We start from the raw sequence: 12,824 nt of genomic DNA, 5'->3' as shown, positions 1-12,824 counted from the left end.
GTAAGGCTTATTGAGGAGCATTTCTCACGGAATAGTCCTGAACCTCCTTTACACTAAAGTTCTTCGGGAATATGTCATTTACTGATACCCTAGCGCAGTGCGAGCGGGGAGTAGAGGTACAGTCACGCACACCCCAGCACTAGGCACTCGTGGTATCGTCTAGCTCTCAAAAATGGTCCCGCACAATGCAGCCCCTCCTTCGGGGCGGAACTACCTGAAAGATGCACAGGCTGCGGCTCCGGAGAAGAGTCCCACCGCTCCTATTCCTCGGTCTGGTTAGGAAGCGTCCGCTCCTAATTCCACTTCGGTCCGGGGCACGGAAAACAACCTTCAGTCAATATACTTCCGGGCACATGAAACGCGGCGACTCTTACGTCAGCGTCCCGTGAGAAAAGAGTGTCTCCTCTTTCTCTCGACAATCCCGGGCATAAGAAAACGCGGCAACGCTTACGCCAGCGTCCCGCGAACTGGAGTCAGAGGTGCTGGGAACAGATACCTCTCGTCGCGTACCACCGATGGATCCGTAGTACAGCGGGGCACGCAGGTACCTCAATCCCGCGCTTGCGAGCTTCAGCAGTTCTTTGCTTCCTTTGTTCGGTCTCCACCAAACCAAATACCAAATGATCAGTATTACGCGCTCCGATTGGTCCTCGTAGCTCGTATTTACTAGCTGTGGCCACACCCTCCTACCGCCGAGCTTTCTGGGAGTTGTGGTCCGGCTGTATCTCGGTAGGCACACTGGATCAGCGCCTGACAGTTGCAGCCATCTCGTGAAATAAGGTGATTAGATGTGGAATGAGGAGCTCACTGAAGGCTTTATAAAAGGATACAGTGAGGCCGCCAAGGCCAGGGGCGCAGCCCTCGCGCATCGAGCCCAGAGCGAGACGAAACTCCGCCGCTTCGATAGGCCGCATCAAGAAATCTCTGTGCCAGTTTTGTAGCCAGGGAAGCTGTATGTATTCCAAATAGTTAGAGATATCATCATCACTTGGGGCAAGTTTGGAGCTGTACAGCTCCTGGTAATAAGATCGGAACTTCTCGTTAATGTCAGTGGGTTGCGTCAGGGCCGACCCATCGTCACCCTCCACCTCAACAATCACGCACGCCGCAAGCCGCCGGCGTGCCAAGGCCGCCAGAACAGAGCCAGGCTGACCGGCCTCACCATAAGCCCTGGCGGAGGGGTATTTGCCCATGTACTTGACCTCTCTGTCCTCCGCCTCATGAAATTCAGCCAAGGTGGCCTTAAGCAAGTCACGCAACGCAGGGTCGTCAGAGTGTTGCAGACGTGACTCTAAAGCAGAGAGCCGAGCTTTCCAGCAGTGTAAGCCGATCACGAATGGTACGGAGAACTCCTGCATGCTTACTAATAGCAATTCCTCTAATGAAGACTTTGCCTGCGCATGCTCCATTTGACGCACAGGCGCGCGGGCACAAAGTACACACCCGCACCTGATTCTAATTGAGTCATTCAGCTAAATCAGGGCGGGTATTTAAGGAGCCCCCTCCTTCCTGCCGCCACCTCCCAGACAGCTCGAAGGCTTGTCTGAAGTACCGACGGACAGGTAAGGAGAGGGGGTTCCACGTGTTGGTTAATGGTCCATCTTTGTTTAACAAAGAGTGTTCTGTTTGAAGTCAATAGCGAGATAGTAACACCCCCCGCTCTGAACTCTGCATAGGACTTTAGGTCCATCTTTATTTAAACAAATAGTATTTTGTTTGGTGTCAACAGTGAAATAGTAACAACTCCTCACTCTAAACCTTGCATAGGGTATATGTTTTTTTTTTCCTGAACCCTGTTGCATTTAAAAAATGAAGAAGTTTTGAAAGGAACATCCTTTGACTTACCTGCACTATTATGTCCATGGGGGTTTCTTTAGGTCTTTGACTTTTTAGTTCTCATAGGTTTATTAGAATGTTTAAAGGTATATGTGAAGAGTCCGGACAGATGAGTATCAGTATGCAACTTGTCTGTTTGTCCTCACATTTAAACAGAGCGGTGCCTCCATCTCCGAGCAGTCAGCCGGGTGAGGTGAGGCGTTTCTCCCACAAAAGGCTGGGTGAGTTTAAAACAGTTTTTCTGAAATTTTGTTTGTATGCAACCATCATTTGGTTTTTCATAAAGAAGGCAGTGCGTAATGGGCACTGCTGAATAGCGGTCATGATTGCTGTGATTTATGTGTAAGATGTCTTTTCTGACGGTTTGATTTTCCGGATTCTTTCTAGGATAGAAGACATAGTTCTTACGTCCAAGCACGAGATTGCTTGTCCGGTAGGGTGGCTATTGCCACAGACTTACCTGATGATTGTATCTTCACTGTTTAAATATTGTTTTTCACGATTTATACATTGAACGTGTTTACCCTGCAGTAGCCTTTATTTTCCACCATATTTAGGTCCTGAAGAAAGCCGGGTCAGTTGACCAAACCGGCTGAAACATGTCGACCTTATTAGACTGAGCCAGGAAATAGTCAATTTTTTCAAGACTATTGTTTTTTTTAAATATGACACCTGGACAATTCCCAATAAACATATTTATTGCCCAGGTAGCCATTTTTAATTCACATTCACACTAGAGCACTGCACATCACTGGAGTGCTCAGAGTTTGAACACACACCTTGGCAGGAGTTCTCCTTTTTCGGGAAGCATCAGGTTGTGCACCCAGCAGGGCCTGTTGGCTCGATATTGTGGGCCTAGACCGTGACCCCCGAGAGTCTCAGATGACGAAGCTCCGCCAGTAAGGGTGGGCTGATGGACTCTTAACTCCCGCCAGGTGATGTATAAACTATCGGAGTAGTTTTTTACACTCTTTCACAGCGTTCAGTGGCTTGCTGTTTCTTATGAACGGACTTAGCACCTTCTGTTAGTTGTCGTAGTGTCTATCGGGGATTGGAGGTGTATTAGTCCCTAAATTAAATTCCCCTGTGACCCTTATATATATTGTGTTTTTGACTTTGAATGCCTCCCACACTGTGAAGGAGTGAACCGAACCCACGTTAATCTCGAAATATCCAGAAATCGCCTTGCGCAGCTCGGAATGGAAAACAGAGTCCAGCAAAGAAAAGGGCGTGAGCCGCCACAAGAACAGGGGAGGGGTACGAGGAGGCACCGCAACTGAAATCGTAATTGGGGAATGATCAGAGAAGGAACGTGCTAGGACGGAGCAATTCAGCACCTTGGGTAATAAGGATTGCGAGATAAACCAGTAGTCTAAGCGCGTATGAATGTCATACTGTTCTGAATAATGCGTGTACCCACCGCGAGTAGTAGAACGAGAGCGCCAGACATCTGCCAGATGGAGCTGTAGGGCTATCCTGCACTGTCCTCGCCGACGCAGAAAGAGGGCGACTAGGGCCCTTAGAGCGATCTAGGGTCGTATCCATTATACAGTTAAAGTCCCCACCCTAGAGTATCGGTAGAGCACAATGGTCTTTTAGCAAATCAAAGAAGAACCGGTAGAACCCAGAATCATCAAAGTTGGGGCCATAGGTGTTAACCAAAAGGAATTCCCAGTGCGGGCTATGACAGCGAGAAATAACAAACCTGCCCGCAGAGTGTGCGTGTAAGGGTGCTAACTGAAAACCAGCCTTAAGGGTTTAGCCAAGTCAAAACTCCCCTAGCGTGGGAAGTGAAGCAAGCCGCATGTGAGACCCCCGCCAGCTTTCATCCAGAGAGGAGCGCAGCGCTTGGGGGAAGGTGCGTCTCCAGAAGCAGGGCCACATCAACCTCCTTACGCTTCAAATAAGCACTAATCTTCCTCACCTTACGCTGGTCATTTAACCGCCGAACATTCCACGACATAAGGGTCACACTGGTAAGTAATTTGGGCCCAGTTCGGGGATCACCCATATTGACAACCTTCACTAGCAATAAAAATCACAACTCTCACCACACCAGACGCTTTGTCGACCATGGGGACGCCATTCATACATGTGATCCATACAAAAGGAAAATAAAAGGAAGAAATGAGAAGGACTAAAGCCTTGAAACCAGCCTCCCCCCAACTACGCCCTGCACTCCCCAACTGTGCAGTGGCAGACCATCCCCCCAAGAACCCGGAGAAACAACAGGACCCCAATGGAATCCAACATGAGAAATCACAAAAAAAAAGTAAACCAAGAGAAATACCAGCAGGCAACGCAGTGGGGAAGAGGTTACCCAGCAATGAAAACTGTGCCAACCCCCGCCATAACACCACTTACAAGGAATAGAGAAGTTCCCTGACCTCCTGAGAGCAGAGTATAGGACAACTGCACCTAACAAAGAAAACTATCTCATTTCTTTAGCAACAGCAAATGAAATAAACTCCACTGCAAAAGGGACAATGCCCTGGCTCTACCAGACAGCAGCAGGTCCGGCAACAAGGGACAGCAGTACTAAAAGGGGAACAGACCTGGAACAAGCACCCCACAACTGTGAAAATGAGACACAATAGGCAACCTGCACTGTTTGAAAACAGAAGAAGGCATAATAGCCAACGTGACCTCGAGGAGGGATGACCAAAGGATAAACCAACCATACGAGCACTTAGAATAGAGCAATAGCAGTTCAGTCATTATCGTTGAGTGCGCCAGGCGTTTCCTGTGATGTAGGTGAGGCAGTCTGAACTTTCGCCTGCTTGCCAGCCCTCTCCCAGTCGCAAAGTGCTTTCTGAAGCGACTGCGGATCTGCATATACTCGGGGTTTGCCGTCAAAAAGGACCTTGTGACGCGCAGGGTACAACATGGCGTACTTAATATGTTGATCACGCAATTTACGCTTCAACGGGATGAGTTGCCGTCTGGCTTCCTGGACTTTGAGGGTAAAATACAGGGATATGGAAGAGTCCTCATAGCGCAGAGCGCCCAACTCTTGAGCCTTTCGCAGCGCTGCGTCCCTGTCACGATAGTTTAAGAGTTTAGCTATTATAGGCTGAGGTGGGGTGCCTGGCGAGGGCCAAGTGATCGATGGGCCCTCTCAACCACAAAGAAATTGGAGAAAGTGTCTGCTCCCAGAAGGGTGGTCAAAAGCTTTTCAACGAAAGTCTCCATTGTCCCGGTCACTGTAGATTCTGCCGGGCCTGTAATGCGAAGGTTACTGCGTCGCGAGCGGGCTTCTAAATCCTCAGCCCGATCCTGCAGCGCGGCCAACATGCGCTCCATTTGCTTCTGGGTGCCATTGGTGTCCATCTGGGCCTCCTCCACCTCCACTATGCGACGCTCCGCCATGTTACTCCGCACTGCGTGCTTGTCAACCTGTTCGGGCATCCTGTCCATTCTGTAGGCAAGTGTGTCAATTTTAGATTCAATGGCAGTGAGGCCTTTTTGCATGGTCGCAATAATCTGTTTGATGTCACTCACAGGGTTGTCAACAAGAGTCTCTGAATCAGGAAGCACTATGTCAGTTGCGTCCTCATGATGTCGAGATTTACATTGCTCAAAGGTGAGCTTAGGTTGGGACTTGTCAGGTTTTCCCATCGCAAGGTGTACACTCCGAAAGAATGCACTAGGCCTGGGCGCAGAGCCGGATCCTGGAGCAAGGGACGCCACAAAGCAGTGCCAATAGTGATGACGGGGTACACCCCAAGCAAAGAGGCAGGCCCGCAGCAGACACTCTGGAGCAGCAATCAGGATAGAAGGGCAGGGGGGACCGTACTGGGCAAGAGTTCAACACACAAAGTCCGCAGCCACCAACCCGGGAGATGCAGGGCCCCCCGCCAGCCACCAAGCAAGCCGCGAAGGGGGCCTCTCCGATCCAGGGCAATCACCGGTGCAAGGCCAGGCCGCACTCACAGGTCAAGCAGAGCCCACACTGCAGGCAGTCCCCCGCCAAAGGGCTAAGGCGGGCAAAGTAAGAGGAGCCAAAGCACAGGCGGAAAGACAGCCATCCTGGGGGGGGCGCGCCCAGCCAATACTCACGGGGCCCCGCACCAGGTGCTCCTCCACCGTTGCATTCACGGCTGCCGCCGAACTCCAGCGCCTTAGTCCCAGGCACCCTCAGCTCAGCGCGGGAACTCCAGGCCGCAGCAGACACGCGGCAGTCTCCCCTCCGCCTCAGCACCGGCCCGTCACAGCAGTCCACTTTCCAGTGCACCCACCGGCCTCCAGCCACACGGAGCGTCCGGTCCATCACAACGGCCGAGACAGCCAGCAGCCGCAGGAAGGAACCGCCGCCGCGCACGTCACCTCGAGCGCGGCCCCAGAGAACAGGCAGGCCGCAGGCTCCCCTCGCGAGCGCGCAGGCAGAAGGCCTCACCGCGTCGCTCGCCTATGGCGACAATACCGCCCCAGGCAGTGGGGGTACGAACAGCTCCAGGTAGCGCAGGTAAGTCAGAGGGCAGGCCCCAGGAAGCAGGGTCAAGATGAGACAAGGAACGTCAGGATAAATGCCGGATTATCGCGGCGTGTGGCAGAGCTCTACTACAGAGCGGCCATCTGTCGGCCGGGCAAGCTCCGCCCCCCATCACACCATGTGGTTCATGATCAGGGAGATACCCTGATGTTCCAGCCAACTCTAGCAGGCCAGTGCCTCTTTTCACAGGATTACCCAGTTTGTTGCAGTCCCACTTGGCCATGGTGGGTACCTGCATGGATCTCCACTTGATGGATGGCAGGAAGGCCTTCCAAGACCAGGTGGATGGCCCGCACCTCTAACAGATTTAGGTGGAGCCAGGTTTCCACCTGAAACCATATTCCTCTATTCCTTTGATCTCCTCCTCTCCCAGATGACCTCCACAGCCCAGCATCCGTCACTACCATCTGCTCTGGGTGGGGAAGGAAACAGGGTCCGCTGCTGGTCAGATTGCGGTTGAGCAGCCACAACTGCAGGGATTGTGCAATCTCCTACAAAACCTGGATGACGCCCTAAAGGTTTCCTTGGTACTGGGCTCACTGATACTTTGGATCACACTAAGGAGCCCACTTATGAAACCTGGCAAAGTGGACAAGCAGGATGCATGAGCCAGCAGGGCAAGAAGCCTCAGAGCCACTCTCACTGACATCTAGGGCCGAGACAAACATCGGAATCATAGACCAAATGTCCTGGACTCATTGAGAGGGAGGAAAAGCATCGAACAGCACATTGTCTATTAGAGCTCCTATAAAAGGAAGCCTCTGTGAAGCAGCCAGGTTTGACTTCAACTAATTGATCGAGAACCCCAAAGATGTCAGAAGGTTTGTCGTGTAGTTCCTATAGTACCTATGCAGGACCTGCACGTTTGGATAACATAAACTGGGGGATTGGTGGCAGACTGGTTCCGTGCACCCCCACTGATAAATGTTAACCTGTTTGCATTAGCTAGCTCACAGTGCCACTATTATCTCCTCTTATCGGGGAGAGAACAGTTTCTGGCAACCTTAGAAAATGACAACCCTGATTCCTCAGGATCGTGGAACTGTACTACTTTTCGCTCAGTCACTCGTGCTCACTCAATTCATCACAGAGATACACAGAATAAACAGTTGGGCATTTCAATAAGGATTTATTGAACAGTTATTCTCGTGTAGAATATATGCGCTTCAACAACCATTAGACAGTAGCATGTATATATGATTAGCAGTACTGTGAATATAAAAGGATAGTACAGTTCTAACATCTTGCAAAAAGCATGAATAAATACATGAATATAAAATGCAGGATAAAAGTGCGCGTACTCCTACGATGTCTATCTAGATGTACCTAAGTGTACCTAGCATGTGAGTAGGTGTGAAGCCAAGAATCCCTCTAGGATTTTAGTCGAACCCCATTACCTTAAGTATGAGAATGTAGGAGCTCTTCCTGGTCTCGAGTTGGACACCCCGCAAGGGAGGTGTTAGACCACTGTCAGCTGGGACGGCTGCATGCAGGAGCCTCAGCGTCTCTGGTCAGTGTCGACCTGGACGTCTCGTTCCCTCTAGCTAATACTAGCAAGAGGTGCTGTATTTATACAGAAAGTATCTAGTGTTCCTTTGTCCCTTGTATTGTTGGATCTGAGGATGACGTATGGGATGAACCGTGTACGTAGATATAGGGAGGAAGGTGGTGTAGCCCCAGCCTGGTTTCCAAAAACCCTTATGAATATTTATTCATACTGTGTGAGTCTATTGATGGAATAATAGGACTCTACTGTTTAGGAGAAACCCTCCTTCTGCACCCAGGACTAGAACTCGGTAAAGGTTCAATCCTAAAAGGCTTGTTACAGTGTAGTGTAGGGGAGGTAATGTAGGTGAAGGGGTATGATGATACCCGGGTCTATATTAGGGTATCTATATGAAACATAACAGTACCATCTCAAGGTGCTCTATGAGTGATTTGGGCAGTCTGCCATCAACAGCCAGTCATTGACGTAGAAGGAAAGTGGTATCCGCAAACTCCAAAGATGGGCGGCAACCACCACCACCACTTTTGCCAACACACAAGGGGCACTGGTAAGACCTAAGTATGTGTCCTGCAGGTCCAAGACAACCACCAGTCGCCCAGATCCATGGCAGAGAGATTTTGGAGGCAGTATGGGCTTTTTGAATTTGTCCTTCCACAGGAAGGCATTCAGACAGCGAAGATCTAAAATAGGACAAAGGCCCCCATCCTTCTTCGGCACAAGGAGTGTGAGTAACAATCTGTCCCCACTTCAAAGGCAGACACCCCCTCAATGGCCTCTTTGGCAAGTAAGCTCTGCATCTCTTGTAGCACAATGTTGACATGCTCCACTGAAAGCAGATTTAATGTGGTAGGAAGTTGTTGAGGGTATGAGAGAAAGGGAATGGCATAGCCCTGCTGGATGAGCTGGAGGACTCATCTGTCGGACGTGGTGGCCTGCCACCCGGGAAGAAAATGTCTGGTTCTGTTTTCCACAGGGTGATTGCGTGCCACAAATGGCAAACTAAAGTGGTGATGCAACAGGTGTGAAAATAATGCTGTTCATGGCGACCTGCACAATGTCTGCTTGATCCTTGTTCCTGGGCACGAAAGCAGTGGGGTGGCTGTTGCAGGGCCTGATGTTGTGTAAATATTAGCCCTCTGGAGTAACCTCTGAAGAAACAACTGATAGGGAAACGAACAAGCAGGGTTGGAAACACCCAAGAAACGCTCTATGGCTCTGCTTTCCTTAAAGCTTTTCTTCTCGTCAAACTGGTGGAACCCATCAAAAGGCATATCCACAAAGGATACCTCCACGTCAAAAGAAAAGCCATTGGATCCCACCCATGCATGTCCGCCAAGCTCCACACTAGTGTCCACCACTGGCCCCAAGCAATCAGTAGTATCAAGGTCAGCCCTTAATTACACACTTGGCAGCATACTGGCCATCCTGAATGGTTTGAGCCAAGGAGGCCCAAAGCTCCTCCTACACCACTGACAAAATCTCACTGGCCATGTCCCAGAATGACGTTCGTATAAATGCCTAACAGGCAAACCGCAATGGGCAACCTCTTTCCCAAGCCAGCCAAAAAGAACATTCTCCTCCAAAGTGCCTCAATCATTTTTGACGCCCCGTCTTGGGGAACGAATTAGGGTTTTCTTTGCCAGTAGAAACCTGGACCACCAAACTCAGGAGCAGGATGCTGCGTTAAGCAACAGCAAGGCTTAGCGTAAGTGCGCATTAAGGTATCAGTAAGGGCTTCATTGATTGGAAGCAAGGGCTCAGATGGGGCTGACCCAGGATGGAAAACCTCAATAAGGTCATTTGTCTAGTCTTCAACAGAAGGAAGCTGTAGGTCTAGGCCCTCAGCTGCATATCTAATCAATACAGTAAATGAGGTACTCTCCTCCACTGGGAGTCTAAAGGGCAAAATCAACCCAGTATTAGGGGAAACATCAAGTCCACTGGCCTTCTGCAAATCCATGCATACATACTGCCATCATTGTAAAATCAGGGTAAATCATCCCCATCATCTGTCAGGTGGTGGCAAACACTGGTCTGAATCAGAACCAAAAAGATGAAGGAGCCTCTGAGGAAGTGTTTTGGGCTGTGGACTATTTGTGGAACTGGCTCCTTGATGGGCAAACAGAAGTGAAATTGATTGGCACCCTGAAACCCTTCTGACCTCTCTATGCACAGAGTGGCAGGATGTGATAGAGTTTCGCTTCAGCTTCTCTTGCTTTGAATTTGAGCTACCGGACGACTTTGACAGCAAAGATGATCAGTCACACAAAATGGTTTGGGCTCTTGTCTTGGTGTGGGAGCAGGACTTGAGTGAGGTCTGTGGCTTCTTCCAGCTTTTGGTGGCATATAGTTTTGTTTCATGGTCTCGGATTGCCTTCAGGTGCGTGAGGGTATATTTTTTGCATATCTTGGGGTCATGCCCCGAGCCCAAGCCCAACACAAGAGGCAGAACTCATGCAGGTCGGTCACTGACATCGGTTTCTGACAATCCTGGCAAGATTCGAAACCAGTTGTCTTCAGCGGTCAAATCGTTCCCTTGCACACTGGAAAAAGAGAATTTAAAAGGATCTGTCAACAGACTAAAAAGGAAGCAACTCTTAGGATCCACGTTTGAAAGTGTGGAAAAGGAAGGAACTGACTGTGTACAGGAGTGGCGTCTGTATGTGGTTCCGCTCCGTCGCTTCCAGGGATAAACAAGGCCAATATGAAGTCACATGATGCCACCTAGCAGCACGCGACAGCACTGCTGTGAAAGCTTTCAGATTCAGCCTGGCACCTTTGGGATATTCTAAAGTTGAGGAATCTATGGTCAGTAGTATCCATTAGAAAACTGTTGTACAGGCCGCAGCGGTTTACTTCACTGTTGCAAGCATCTTGTGACCACATGACAGTCCAGGGGGGTCACTGTAAACCAGCTTCATGCTCTTCTTTCTGTGTATTTCTCCATGCACAGTGATTGATTCCCATCACAATGTCCCTTTTAAGAATTGTGGTGTAATTTCTTCTCGCTATGCGGCCATGATCTAGATTTGTATGGGTTGCCAGCGATGAGCTTCCGCACAGGACTCCATGGTCAACCAGACTCTATCCCCTTTGTCAGCAGCCAATTATATGAATAGAGAAGTATTTACCTCCTGGTGTATGTTGTGAGGTGCCATCCAGTACTTAGGCATTAGGGAAGGACATTGGGTGTATTGTTTGGAAGCCCAAAAGTTGATGAACTAGTAGTGGTCTTTTCCAGACTGGAATCTGTCCTGCATGACCATATTATTTTGACTGTGAGATTATTTTGTTTAGCCTGTACTGGTCAACAGTAGGTTTCATACCTCACATCTTCTTTTCAATGTTTTGCATTGCAAAAGTAAATTCTGGCCTTCAAACTAATCTTGATAATTTGGACTAAAGGAATTGTCCATTCTATTCAATACCATTGGATCTGGAGAGTCCACCTGCTGCCAGTGGTGACTGGTTTGGCAGAAAGGCATTTGAGAAGGAGGTCAGTTTCAATATGGTAAACATAAAAGCAAAATTAAACAAAAGGACCCATAGTCTATGGGTAACTAATGTTAAAAGAATGAGATCAATCTCAGTTCTCAAGCAAAGAGATCCCAGGATGTGTCAATGACAGATCCTGGATCCCCTTCGAAGGAGTCTACCAGGTATACTATGTCTTGGAATACGTGTATGCTTTGCCATGAGGTAAACTGGCAATAAGCCCACTATGGTTACCACGACTTAGCAGACTGGTGCAAGTCACTAGACAGTGTGAGGTCTAAATAACTACCAACAGGTGGCCCTAACGGGACATGGCTAAACACAGAAGGCTTTTCTTATGAGGGAGTGCAGGTTTTTGTATCTGCTCTCCCCCAAAATGCATTGAACCACTTCCTTGTCTCTACAAGCTATTTGATCAGACCACTCCTCTATTGACGGTCCTCATTGGCTTTTACCAAATCCAGTCAGGCTGGAGAATCCACCACAGAGAAGTTTACTTATACTGATAGAAGCCAGTTCCCTCAAACATATAATGGAAGGGTTTCTCAGGGTGCCCGTGATAACATTTTCATTAGAGATCTTGGAAGTAGTCACCACATGGGTTACGGACATACTTTTGGGAAGTGATATCAATGCACCTCTATAAAACTGTGTGCCCCTAAAGGAAATTTGGTACGAACAACTTGCCCAGTCAAGGTCTTTAAGGTATACATCAGGAAAAGCAACCTCTTTAATCTGTACCAAAACAGAATTTCACTGGAGACAATGTTATCTTGAATGGTGATAGAGAGCAAATTTGGACTCAAACTATCCACTACTGGTCCTCATATTTACCACCTCTTTCGTTGGTTGGAAAAATAGAACACAATTATTTCTTGTGGCGTACGCTCTCTAAAGCACTCACTCAAGTACAAAAACCATTTAACATGATAGCATGGTCAGACAGACAGCACTGAACCTTGCTAGATCAGCACATCATAAAACCTAGCTCAATCCCCATCACAAGGCTTTATAAGGTGGGTACAAAAACAGGTAACCAGTGACATGCATTATCTACCACTAAGACGCCTTGCCCATAAAAAAAGACTTTAATATAGCCCCACCCATCTAATGTGGTAAAAGAATGGAGAACGAAGGCAAAGCACTAAGAAATCATACACACAATGTAAACAACTGCATCACGATACTTAAGCTTGACACAACTTCCCCTACGTTCTGTAGATCATAATGTTCTGACGTTTTTAGTATGAAGAAAGTTGGATTTAAGACTAATGAAAATGAGGCTAGGGATTCAAGAGAATTATTTTCCAGACCGATCACTCGGTTTACTCTGGTAAATTCACGTGTCTGAAAACAGCCTAGATATTCAGAAAATGATGCACAATACTAACAAATACAATTGTATTCGAAGACCATCATGCATGTATTAAATATGTCAGTGATAATTTTGCTTATAGTAATGAAAGTAAACAATAATAATATAAAAGGTTGTTT

General features: G+C 48.4%; 1 protein-coding gene across 2 annotated transcripts in view; it reads right to left on the bottom strand.

Moving 5' to 3' along the window:
* POLR3B (RNA polymerase III subunit B) overlaps positions 1-12,824 on the bottom strand; it is a 1,087,861-nt gene that overhangs the window by 346,624 nt on the left and 728,413 nt on the right. The gene's annotated exons all lie outside the window — the stretch shown is intronic.

Source organism: Triturus cristatus, chromosome 4_1 (assembly GCF_964204655.1).
Source record: "Triturus cristatus chromosome 4_1, aTriCri1.1, whole genome shotgun sequence".
NCBI lineage: Eukaryota > Metazoa > Chordata > Amphibia > Caudata > Salamandridae > Triturus > Triturus cristatus.
This window is presented reverse-complemented; position numbering and strand designations above follow the sequence as displayed.